Genomic DNA, 12977 nt, shown 5'->3' on the forward strand with positions numbered 1-12977 from the left:
ACAGATTAAAAATGCCCAAGGCGAAGCGGTCAAAAGTCTGGCTGTACTTCACAGCAAAATATGCAAACTCAGCAGCAACAAGTGCTTTAAGCTGATACTGTGATACAGTCAAAGGAGGTAACACCTCGAATCCGATGAAACACCTGGTGACGCATAGCGTTTTTTTTAAAAGCCCAGAAATGCGCCGTATTTGATAGCTTGCTGCGAGACCTCACACTGTGCACGTTGGGTGGGTTGCCAGTTATCGGACCGGGAGTTAGCAACATCCCCCAAAAACCCGAAGAATAGAGTCCTGGCCCCTAGCCCTGCCAGTGTAGCAGAAATGATGATGATGCAGCAGCAGCCGTTCTTCTCTGCGTGAGTAGCTTCATGTTGTTCGAGTGTAATTTACGTTGAGTAGGCTAACCACGTTATTACATTAATGCATGTAAGGTGAACTAGCAAACACCGTCGTAGTTACATGCGGCTGTCTTCTTGTTTGATGGCAGATGCTCCCTTCACCCTGGACAAAAAGGCTAAAATGACCAAAGAAAAAGTGGGAAACAGCTGAACATGAGAGGTTTTTGGACAAAGTTTGTGTTTTTTCCATTGTTTAAGCACTGCTTCCATCCAAGAGTGATACCATATATGCCCCATAGCTGCAGAAAAGGCTAACATTGTTATCTTTTTACAAAAACTAGCTGAACATGAGAGGTTTTTGGACAAAGTTTGTGTTCTCCATTCTTTAAGCACCGGTTAAGCACCGGCACCGTTTCAAAAGTACCGATTTGGCACCGGTATCGGATAAAACCTAAACGATACCCATCCCTACATGTGGGTGATGAAATGTTCTGTGAATGAGACCATACTCAAACAACCCCTTAGGCTCCTAACTGGCAGAGTTCTTGAAAATAGGGGGCATGCCACTCCTTAATTTAGTTTTTGGACTGAGTAATAGTTCAGATGATCCCTAAATCATTAGCGCCTACTCACCATTCTGCACCTCAGACCATTCACTAATCAACTAATCAATACAGGCATCCTAACATCAAGTCCGTCCCTTCTTTTAGCTTGAAATTTCTTTTTGTTCCTAATTAAAAGATGCTCTCAGCATCTGTGTAGATAATTACGAATAGTAAACATGTCTTGTTTTGTATTATTTAAAAGAACTCCTAGTGTGAGGTATTTTGAAAATATGGTCCCATGCCAAGCAGTGATGTATGTGACTTACAGTAAAGCAAGAAAAATTAATGACCTCCGAAACAAATGGGCTACAATGAAACTTACAATTTCCTGATTTACCTATCTTTTCCTAAGCTAGCATGTAACAATGATGAGAAGAAGACGAAGAAGATTATTATTCTGTAACATTGTGAAATGTGATCGAAGGCCTTAGAAAGCCCTGTGAAGGTGAAACACTGGAAATCCAGAGTAAGTTAAATTCAAACAGTATTGTTCCAAACCTCTAATGACCTGCTGAGTACACAAAAATAAGAACGCTCTATGTCCAGATGAGCAGAATGAACTTTCTGGGATTTCATTACCTGGATGATTTAGTATGCATTAAGAGAAAATAGCAGTAATACTTGCAGCTAGCTGGCCATCTAACTGGCAAAACCCAAATTGCTACCAGGACCAGATCTATTTTACCACATGGGACAATATTTCTTTTGTGACTTTATTACTTTGGTCCAGTTTTGATTTTGCTATTCCTCAGCAAGCTCTTTAACTGGAGGCTCTTCTCATCACTAAGATTTCCTGGAGTTCACTTGCAAGTGTAATCTCTTGTACACTCAGCAAAGATAAGCATCCCAGACACCAAATGACTTTCAGTGATTTCACAGTTTTTAATTGGATCCTATGGATAAAACAATTTGTTATCTAAGAGTTGGGGGTGTTTGTGACTCTAGGCAAAGACTGAGTGATCTGATTTGAATAAGAGGAGCATTGTAGTGTTGGCACATTTTCCAGTCTTTTGTAGAAGACTGACATTTCATATACATACCTAAAAATTATAAACCCATTCCAAACTAAATTGCACAATCTGTTACATTTTGAGCAAACCATACTTTGTCTCCAAATAAAAAACTTACAAAAATGATTTTCATCACAGCTACTGTGCTTTGACTTGTCTGTGGATCACTTTTTTATCAACTGTTTTTACATTATTGTGCTTTCTAGTCATTTGTCCATGCCACTTTTTTAAATACACTATCTATTGACTTTCTTAAGGGGATTTCTTTAAGTGTAGACTAAATGCTCACTCACAGATTGCTTTACCTTTGACACCCAGTGTGGTTACAGGACAAGGTCACCGTAACCTCAGTTCCTTCTGATTCTAATGAATACATTATTTTCATGAAAACCTTCAGGCAAAGTAAAGCATTCAATAGTTTGAGTTTTTAAAACTAGCAGGAAAAAGTTGATCAAAAAAATAAGTGTCACATAAAACACAAATAGCTTGAATAATTTATCTATTTTTCCCTCAAAGTATTTAACAACATTAATGGCTGGCTTGGGACTGCTTAAGACAGCTGTTTAATTTTTATATTATGGCTCAGTGGTGTGAATTGTCACAGCTGAAGGTCTTTGTTTTTTTGAGTTAACGTGTAGGAAATCTACACACGGGCTTCCTCCAAACTAAAACAAAGTGCTTTAAGCTGGCCTATGGAGCTCCTCCCCTCACCTTCTACGCTCATTTGCCTCTATTGGGGTGGTGTAACAAGATATGAGTTACTGTCCTTGGTTACGTCTAGCTTTCACACATGCAAAAATGGGCTTGTGTACATATATGGGCCCTGAGAGGGATCTAAATGCAGTGGTCTGTGAGACTGGGTAATGGAGGACAGTATGTGTCCTGGGATCATGGCGAATGGATCCTCCATTGCGAGGGCGATGAGACCTGAAGGGCGACAGAGAGATGGAGGCATCGAGGGAGAGAGCAGCCGCAGCCCAACGCTCTGTTAGGCACCTAATGGAGAGGCTGCAAGGAAGCAGCAAGCACTATAGGGCCCACTGCTCACAGAGGAACACAAACTCATAAACAGAGAAGAAAAGCCAAGCAGTATGGGGCGCTTGCAAGACTGGTGGAATTCTGATTGACAAAATCTCTTGCCTCCTGACAAAAGAGTTCTTTGAAAGTGCAACAGGATACCTTTGTGTAATAAGGTTCTGCTCTATGACACAACACAACCATCTTTTTTGGTACTGACAACAAATAAAATCTGAGGGTTTTTTTTTTTTATCATGAAGATTATATTTTTGTCTTAAAATTCACTCCAGGGCTCATCAAGCGTCAAGCTTTTAATTCATAGGAAATTGATACTTCTTTTTTTTATTTTTAATCACATCACGAACTTTTCATTTTCTGGTTAGGACAACTGCACCTCGGATATATATAACTCATGGAAATCACTGACAATGGCTTTAAAAATATATACATTTGGTTTGGGGTTTTTTTTCTGGAATTATTGATGTTCCTGGATCAGCTTTTATGTTTCAGCTCAAAAAATATGCATTGCCTTTTCCAAAATATATGTCTTCCAAGATGGAAAAAGAACTTAACTATATTAAGACAGTGAGACTGCATATGTAAAATTTCCTTTGATCCTAGAGTCTGGGACAAATACAGATGGTGAGACCCATTTTTTCATTTTCCTCCATTTAAGAGAGAGACTGGGTTTCACATAGCAAATACATCTCTACCTTTACTCTACACATTATGGTTAATTGGATCAAAGTCTTGCATTGTAACAAAGCTTACAATTCTTCCTCAGTGGTGAAGCTATTTTAATGAGCTCCTTTTCAAACATTCTTACCTAGCAAGAAACTAATCTACATCGGTGCTATTTTCTGTACATAAAGAGAGGATGGAAAACCAGAGCTTCATAAAAAATATCATTTCTCTTTTAGTTTTGCATCACTTTGTTGTGTTTAAATCTTTAAAATCCAAGCACCTTGCTATAGTTTTCTCTGCTGATTTAATTCTAGTTTAACATGTTTCTGAATTGTTAAAGCGCAGCACACCTTCAAACAGATCTGAAAATCTGTGCCAAAGTTATGAACATGTATTTTTAAAGACCTTAGCCACGCAGAGCAAGTTACTGAGGAACAATTGAAATGAATAATTGAAATAAAGTACTACACCCAAACAACTGGATAGAGCATATTGGTTACAGAAAGGGCGTCGAGTAGGTTGTTCAACTGTCAGACCGCAGTAAAGTACCCTTCTTAGCATTTCATACGTACTATTGGGGGAGTATACACGGCACAAATTGATTGTAATATAACATCAAACCTCTCTGTTCTGCTTTCGCATACATGGCGCATTTAACATTGCTCTCAGCATGCTGCATGTCGAAGCCGTGATAGTCACTGCCACACCAATTAAGGCCAATTAACTAAACAGCCAGCAACGTCTCCTTCTGTTTCAAAGTGCATTTGTTATGAAAAATATTTTATGACTGCAACCATGTCAACAAACATTGCTTCCCAATTACAGTTACCGTCATGCGTCGGAGGTACACTAATGGGACTAAACCAGTCTTTAAAGACTAGTAAGAAAGTGTAAAAGTGTAGTCCTAATAATGATCGCTAGCTCCCTCTAATTAAAAAACAAAACAAAACTATAAAATATATATATGTACAATGTGATTTTTTTTATAATAGGGATATATACTTATATTCCTAACTTATAGTTACTCACCGGTGAGTAACTATAAGTTAGGAATATAACTTATAGTTACTCACCGGTGAGTAACTATAAGTTAGGAATATAACTTATAGTTACTCACCGGTGAGTTATTTAAAACAAGTATGGCATTTTATTGTCACTGAATGTATAAGGTGTAACTTGCACAACCTCCTACATGAAAAGATTATGAAAAGATATTCACACTCAATTAGTCTCAGTCTCCTAAATCATTGGCCTTTCTGCTGCTTCTATGTAGGGAGAACATGTATTCACAAGTGGGAATGGGTTCATTGAAAAGACAGAGGGGGAACTAGGTTAGAGAGCCGAAGCCCCAGAAGGGCTCCACTACACTCCACTCAATAAGAAAAGCCCTAAACGGATTTCAGTGAGGGAACTGCTCAGGGAGAACTGAACAGATTGATGGATACACGTTCTGCATGCTATTGCTGGTGGGACAGCAACACCAAAAGCATCTCATCGACAATTACAGCAGAGAGAGCAGAGAGAGAGATAAGGCCAGGGGAGACGATGCATTTCAGGAAGATATTAGGTTTGGCTAGAAGAAAAATATATCCACACAGCCTTATTCACTCAGTTTCCAGTGCAGTGTGTCAAGAATGCTTGGCAGTAGTACATGAGTGTGTGCAATCCAAATCCTCTCATTGTATTTCTGCGGATTCAGTATGTTTCAAGGTCACTCATAGTCACCTGTAATTGATTATTATAAGCAAGCAGCCCTGATAAGCTCCTTTCACCATCTTAACGCTGAGCCTGTTTGAAAAAGACGGTATTCATCTCCAATGTTGACTGCCGACAAAGGAGGCGTAGCCCATTAATACCCTAAGCTCAAGCGATCTGATGATCTACAATGCAATCTCAAGTCACGTATAATGGGACAGATATGACCGTATAGGCATTTTTTCCCTTAACAAAACAATGCATTTGATAATAACAAGTAAGCTGCTCAATTGAGCATTTAATGCAGCATCTTTGCATTTAGCAGTATAGAAGAGAAATGAAGAAGGTGCTGTGAGTGCCATTAGAAAAGAACAACAGGTTTGATGTAACGTAGAAAAAAGTCTTACATGTCTTATATTCAAGGCAACAGCGAGAAAAAGGCGCTCTGTCATTCCTGCAAAACTGTAATCTAGCAGTGTGAGACACAATCACTATAGGAGAATATGCATGAGATGAGCCACCTTACAATTCTAAAGGACATGAGGCTTCGACATCACATCACAGGTACTATCTAATACATATGCTGAAAAATAACATCAGCTTCTAAGGGGCTTTGATAAGATATCTCTCTTTCGCTCTCCTTTCTCCTTTCCACCACTACTTTCTCGCACACAGCAGGATGCGTGTGGCTTGGCACAACTTTTGAAGTCTCACTTGGACACCCGGCAAAGGAAAGGGTTGCAGGTGTTGATTAGACGTCAGCTTCACTTTGGGAGATAAGTTGCTGTGTGAACAGGCCATACTTGATTTTCAAGGACACAGGATGCATTTGAGAGACTGCCAAAGGTCCACCTTCATGCTGCTATTCACAATGAAAACAACCAATGGGGGAATGACACTGAGAATGCACTGCAAAATGACTCTTTCAATCATTTTGTCTAATACTAATGCACAGAGTATTACGCAAAGGAGGTGAAAATCAGGCATTAAATTAGATGTGCTTATCAAATTAAATACCTATCACCAAATTAATGCATCTTAATCTCACAGATCGTATTCATCAATAATGCTTAAGGGCTGGATGACAAAAGGGTGTACAATCCACCCAAAATTTATAGCATCAATTAACCAGTTTCTCACAAATATCTATACATTTCTGCTCATTAAATTATCATTTTTATGCATTAGATATTCATTAATCAACTGCAGTGTATATAGAGATAGTACAGTTTATTGCATTTTGCTGAATGTTTGCTGAATGTTCCAGGCAGTTGTACATGCCGAAGACAATCACATGAACTTCAGCCTTCGCGTTTTAGATTTTACTGCAGGACTTGAACCCAGTAGTCATTCATCATGTTAAAACAATGTAGGTACTGATGATGTGGTTGCTAGGCAACACTAACTACTTGATGATTTATTGAATAAAAGGACATTCGTGTGTATGAGATGGGTGATTGTCTTAAATTACAGAAGTGAATTTTTGTGATGTTTTTTGCTACGTTCTGTCTCTTTGGGGCAAAACTGTGCACAGTACAGCAGATAAACATCACCTGCCGTAGAAGGAAAGTCTAGTGTATTGAACTTGTTGCTGCAGTAGACAAAGTAAAAAAAGTGTTTTCTTTCATTGCATTTTATTTGCAAAGCCATTGCATCTCATTTCTTCCATTACATCCCTGTAGTTCCTTTTCTGGAGGCTATAACATTATGAGACATTGCCCATGTGCTAAGTCCCTGCATTGCAACTGGTTTAGGAGAAATGTAGGTCATCATAGAAAACCCACCTCCAACCCCCCTCCAGCTCAAATCCAACTGACATCTTTGAGGCGAGAGAAGTCTTAGGCTGCACACTAATCCTTCCAGTCATACTGAATTTCAAATTCAATCTCGGTTTTCTCATTATTGGTTTTGGCCACACTGAGACCCCATATTGGTCAAGAGATAGTTCGGCTAATCTGATATGGCGCTGTAGTAAAGCCTGTATAAAGTAATGACTCCTGGATCCATCGGGTATCGATATTAACAGCACACCGTAGGTGAAAACGTAATCGTGAAGACGTTAAAACACAGCTTGGCAATTCTGCCATACCTGTTAGTTTAGTGCAATTTGTTTGGATGAAACAAAAATATTTACAGTTTACACCTTGTGAGATGGAAAATAATTTGCTCAATGGAATACAGAACTTCAAAAAGTAAACTTAGAGCTGGATCAGGTGACCCTGAAGGCTCCTTTAGTTATGCTGATATATGCTCCATCTGCAGCAGCACTTCATGTGATACACTGAGCACCCCCCCACCCTTCTGATGAAGTTGCATTCTTTTGTTTGCCCTCTCCTGATAATACAAGTGGCATGGATTTGTTTCATTCCTGTGAGATTGTCTCAAATGTTGAGGGAAACGCACTGTAATTGTATGTCTGTGTGACAAGAATCTAATTCCATCTCATAACAGACTGAAACCCTCCTCATTGGGGTGGGCAGTGAGATCAATATTGTTGACATGGTAGAAAACAGTTCAGGATGTGTCTGAGTCAAAGCAGCGCAGGGATTGCACATATCTAATACACAGTTGTTGTGTGAAACTCTATAGCAGCGCAACAAAATGGTCCTGAAAGTGGAATGTTTGGATAACCCAAAGCACATGACAGTGACTAATAAAATGTTGACAGGCACAAACCACTAGCTACACAGCACTGTATAATGTAATATGTCTGGGTAGTGTTAGTGATGTTAGGCAATCCACATTGCCTGGAAGTATGATGCTGATAGAAAATGTACTGCAGGTGTATTATATGTGGCAATTCTTTATATGTGTGATATGTATTCATTACTGTTTATATAACTACATATCACAAATAAAATATAAATTGTTATATTGTGCAATGATTCACATACACTAGAAGGATAAAGAAGTCAGCCACCTACACATAACACCTGCAGGAGCTCCTCGACCGTGAAAATCCAAGCCATGAAGCTCCCGGTGTGCAATTTTTGTGATGATGTTAACGCCAGAGGAGATTTAGAATTCAGCAGACTCAGCCACATTGTAGCTGAGTTGCTGTGGTTCTTAATCGTTTCCACAAATAATAACATAGTAACTTCATAATAATACCACTTAGTTTGTCGTGGAATAGCTACAAAGGAAGATGGAACTGTTGAGTCAACAACTTCCTGTTATAGTTCTACTCTCAAATTCATTGAGCGCTTTAGAGTAACCCATACTTTCACCAATGTTTGTAAAGACGGCTTTCATACAACTGTGGGAATGGGACTGATATCAGTTGAATTATAAGAATAAAAGGTGTGGTCCACTGCCTATGGATCCCAGATATCCTAAATTGTCAAATATTTAGTGTGTATGTTCAAGCAATACGTATATTTTAAATATACTTTTTATGCTTTCAATTAAATAAAACTCAAACAAACATACAGTCTGCCTGTTAGAGACTAGCCTGTTTGTCAGGCAACAGAAGCTCTCGTGCAGTGGGACGTTTCTTGTAAAATGCCTTTTTATTGGAGAATTAAAAATGACACAAAAGCTTGAAAATTGTTTTATTTTCTGTTCGCTTCTTCCATCACCCCCTTTTAAAAATCCTGGAATTACCCCTGATTCACACACATGTGAAAGAACAAACACACAAGCAGGGTAGTGGGAAAATAACATCGGAAAGATGGTCTGGAGCTTTTGTTGCACAACTGCTTAGCCTTTAACCATGCTCAATTTCATTTGTTCTTGGACACATTTAACAGTCTCTAAAGTGCCTTCCTTTGTAGTCTGTCTTTTTAGTATTCTCTGGGAGTATCAGGTTGATGGTTCTTTGAATGACTTATCTTTTCCTCTCCCTTTTCAAACTGTTTAAGACTCATATCCAACAGAGTTCTGACCCATTTAGAATGTTTTCATGGAGGCATATTTAGGAGGAGACATGATGCACTTCAGTAGGATGTTGAGCATAGGGCTGACAGGCCAAGTTTCACCTGAAATAGAATGACAAGTAAAACATCTAGGATTAGGACTAAGTTGTGTCCCAGGCTGTGAGAAGCATAAAGTTGTGTATCACAGTTGGCAGTTTGGTACTGTACTAGATCTTGCCGTGAACCTGTGTGGGCAGATGTGCTACTCTGATTTGGCCGTAGGCTCGCAGTAGTAATCCAGTCTGCAGGGTGGAGATTGAACATGGAAACAGATCAGAGCGCGTTCTGTGTACATCATGCAGATAATCGTGAGGGTCATATAAAATGTGAGAGCACAGTGAAATAATGATATATTCTGATAGCAGGGTATTTCTATAGCATTCTCACATTTTAACCTTTTCAACTTTCACTTAAAAATTGATACAGTGATGTTTGATACTCGGTTGATGATGTCGCAAGTTTTTAAAAGCAAAATGACAGAGTAGGAAAAATGGATATGTTCACTAACACTGCCTTGCTTCGGTTGCTTACATCTTAGAATTTATTTATATCACTTCTTCCAATCAGATGGTCTCAGTCTGTGGCACCAGAAATTATAATTACTCTAACTTGCATATGTTATTAATGTGATTCCTGAAATTATTTCACGTCTTGCACCATTTACTTATCTTGCATTGTTTTAGAAAGTACACAGATCCAGTATGTCTTTCCTTTAAGAAAGGTACAGTATTCCCCCCAATTAAGTAATAAATGTCCAAGTTGTCATACAAGAGTCTTATTCTGTTTGTGATGTTAAGTTAGTATCATTAAGGCCGACTTACCTAGAAGTCGCTTGGCTCACTGGTTAAAAATGTCTTTTACAGCAGTGCTATGCTGACATTCACCTGTACTGAAGGCTAATGCGCTGCCTGACTGAAAGTTGGGCTTTCTCCCCCTCACTCCCCAAAAACACACCGACACCACAACACACACAGTCACACAGAGGTCTGTAATGTAGACGCAGACCCTGAGCACACACTGATTAGCACGACGAGGCTACAAGCTTAGCACGCTCAAGTGCACAGCTATGGATTAGCAGTTAGGCTAGCAGGACTCCTTGATTATGCTCTTTGTGGTGACAACCTGAGCACAACTCCATTATAATTGACCTCCTGTTAAACCAAGCCTGCTCTTACTTTCCCATAATGGTTGCTCTGAATAAACCTTTAGGTTCTTTAGGTGATGCGTGGCCACAACTCACATGGCATTTCACTATGCAATTATCACACAGAGGTAGACCTCCTGCTCCCCAGACTTTATTATCATGCCATGCTCTTTGGATCCCCCAAATGGCAATTATCTCACCATGTTCACAGGTGATTCAGCATGAGTTCCATTAGTCTCTTGGTAGAATGCTGTTACATCAGTTCATGGCCTCTGGTCTCCTGTTAGTTTCCAGGACACAGTAATGACAAACTGGAGCAGTCTCTGAATCAAATCTCTAGTAAAACAAAAAAGAAAGACAGAAACATGATGTCATTTTCAATAAACATTTTATTTGAGTAGTTCTATAATGACATAATAGTACAAAGTCCCCTTCTTGTGCCTTGTGTGAGACACTCACACATAATTACATAACATTTTCAGTAAGATAAAAATCAGCAAGACTGGCAGGCTGGTTTCCAAATCTCATAAATTGTTCTCCATGACATAAATGCCTAAAGTCATTGCCTGCTCCTGCAAACTGGACGATGTCAAGACAATCACGGAGATATAGAAATATATAATGAAAACAACTGGGGATATTACAAATATCATCAATATGGGTATTTATAGAGGTCATGCTTTTGTAAATGTAACATTTTTTATTGTGTGTGTGTGTGTGTGTGTGTGTGTGTGTGTGTGTGTGTGCATGCCTGTTTTGATTTGATTTGGTTTTTTAATTTTTTTTTATGATTTGAACAGGCAGGGGTAATGAAGTGTCATTGGACTATAACTATAGTGCAATAGCTTTAGCCCACATGAATCACAAAATGATTCCAATAAGTGGGAGCGATTGCTATTCACGGGAACTGGATCAGGACACAAGATTGGCAAATGTAATATTTCGGCTCTAATTTAATCTAGCTATGAGGCATTGTACAGGATGAAATTTAAAATGTCATGTCATGGTATATTCTGGAGGCATTCATGTTTATTGATAGGATTTCTGGGTTTAGACATGCTAGAACTAAGGTTTACCCAAAAGTTATTTTAGCAGGAAAATTGAACAATCGTGTTTCCTTTTGTGAACTGATTACAATCACAGAGTGATCCTCTGCGTAACAGTGTTAGTAAGAGAATTTAGATCGTTGGCCATAATTGGAGGGAGGTTCCTGTGTTGTGTTGCTCATCTATGTGACTGATGATGGGGCCTTGCTCTCTGTGGTCTCTGACAGGGCCTCAGTGGACTAGTCCTAGAGCAACTACTCAAATGTGACAAGCAGACCAAGCTGGCAGACAGTGGCCAAGGTGAGAGCAGGACAGATGGGAAGCCTCTCTCTAGAGTATCTTGCACAAAGCACAACCAAACAAACTGCTTAAGGATTCACTTTAGATTCCCTTCCCATCTTGCAGGCATGGTTTTCTTCTGGCCCCTACAACAAACCTTTATCATTTACATTTTGACACTTGTGTTCTTCACGCTTGCTTGCTGCACTCAGACCAAGGTCTTCAAGGGTAATCAGTTGAGTTGGTCGTTTAAGACAGGATGCATTTGTAATGTTATAGGATTGACCATAAATCACACTGAGATTGTTAGGGAAAGCAGGAATCCAGCCTCTCTCTATAATCAGGACCATGGACCTATAATGCATTTGGACAGACAACACTCTCCTGTGATTTCCTGTCAAATTTTACAAAAATGAAGAGCGGTGTGGGTTGAACTTGAGTGAGTCACCTGAGGCAATGGCAGTGCTCACACCACCAGTCCAACCAGACCCAGCTCCTCCTCTTCACGCCTGAATGCCATCCTAAACATGGCTGTGCTGACCTTGCGAGCAGCCATTAAACACCTGGAGGAATTCTTTCCATCTAATTACATTTGCCATCTAAAGCCCTTCACTGAAACAGGAACTCTTATCCATGGTGACATTTAAGAAAAAAATGTTCAGTCCAGGTACATTTTTCATATGTTTTGTAAAACATTTTAAAGCACTGTATTTAACTACAAGGACGCTATTACACAATTTAAATCTTTAGATTTTTAGAGTGTTAACATATCATAGAATACCATATAAATGATGTCAGGAGAACAACAATTATAATAATAAATGCAATCAGCATGTTATGCAAATTATTATATTCTACATTATACTGCTTGTTGATAAGATGAACAAGATCGAACTGATGATATTTTATCAAACTGTAAAAAAAACAGTTAAAACTGAGATGCTGATACTTAGGAGTGGCTGTCCTTTTTAATTAACAATACTTGGAAAATTAACCAACATTTTTTGATAATAATAATTCATTGTTTTGCACTTCACCAATCAAATATTCATTTAATCAGTCAGGTAATTTAGGGATTTCGAACATTTTTTCCACTCTTGGGGTGTAATCACACTTGATGCACTTGCCTTGCACCATGTCCCACTCCCCCACTGGCCGGCACACTGCCCTTAACGGTCTGGTTGACACTTCACTTTGTCTCAACAACTCAAAGCCCTCGTTTTCCGCTCAGTGTCTTTCTTTCC

General features: G+C 39.1%; 1 long non-coding RNA gene across 1 annotated transcript in view; it reads left to right on the top strand.

Annotated features, from left to right (window-relative positions):
- LOC146717953 (uncharacterized) overlaps positions 1-12977 on the top strand; it is a 53767-nt gene that overhangs the window by 39923 nt on the left and 867 nt on the right. The window lies entirely within an intron of this gene.

Source organism: Copadichromis virginalis, linkage group LG2 (genome assembly GCF_057382275.1).
Source record: "Copadichromis virginalis isolate Kocher_CV1m ecotype Utaka linkage group LG2, C_Virginalis_male_GT1.1, whole genome shotgun sequence".
Lineage (NCBI taxonomy): Eukaryota > Metazoa > Chordata > Actinopteri > Cichliformes > Cichlidae > Copadichromis > Copadichromis virginalis.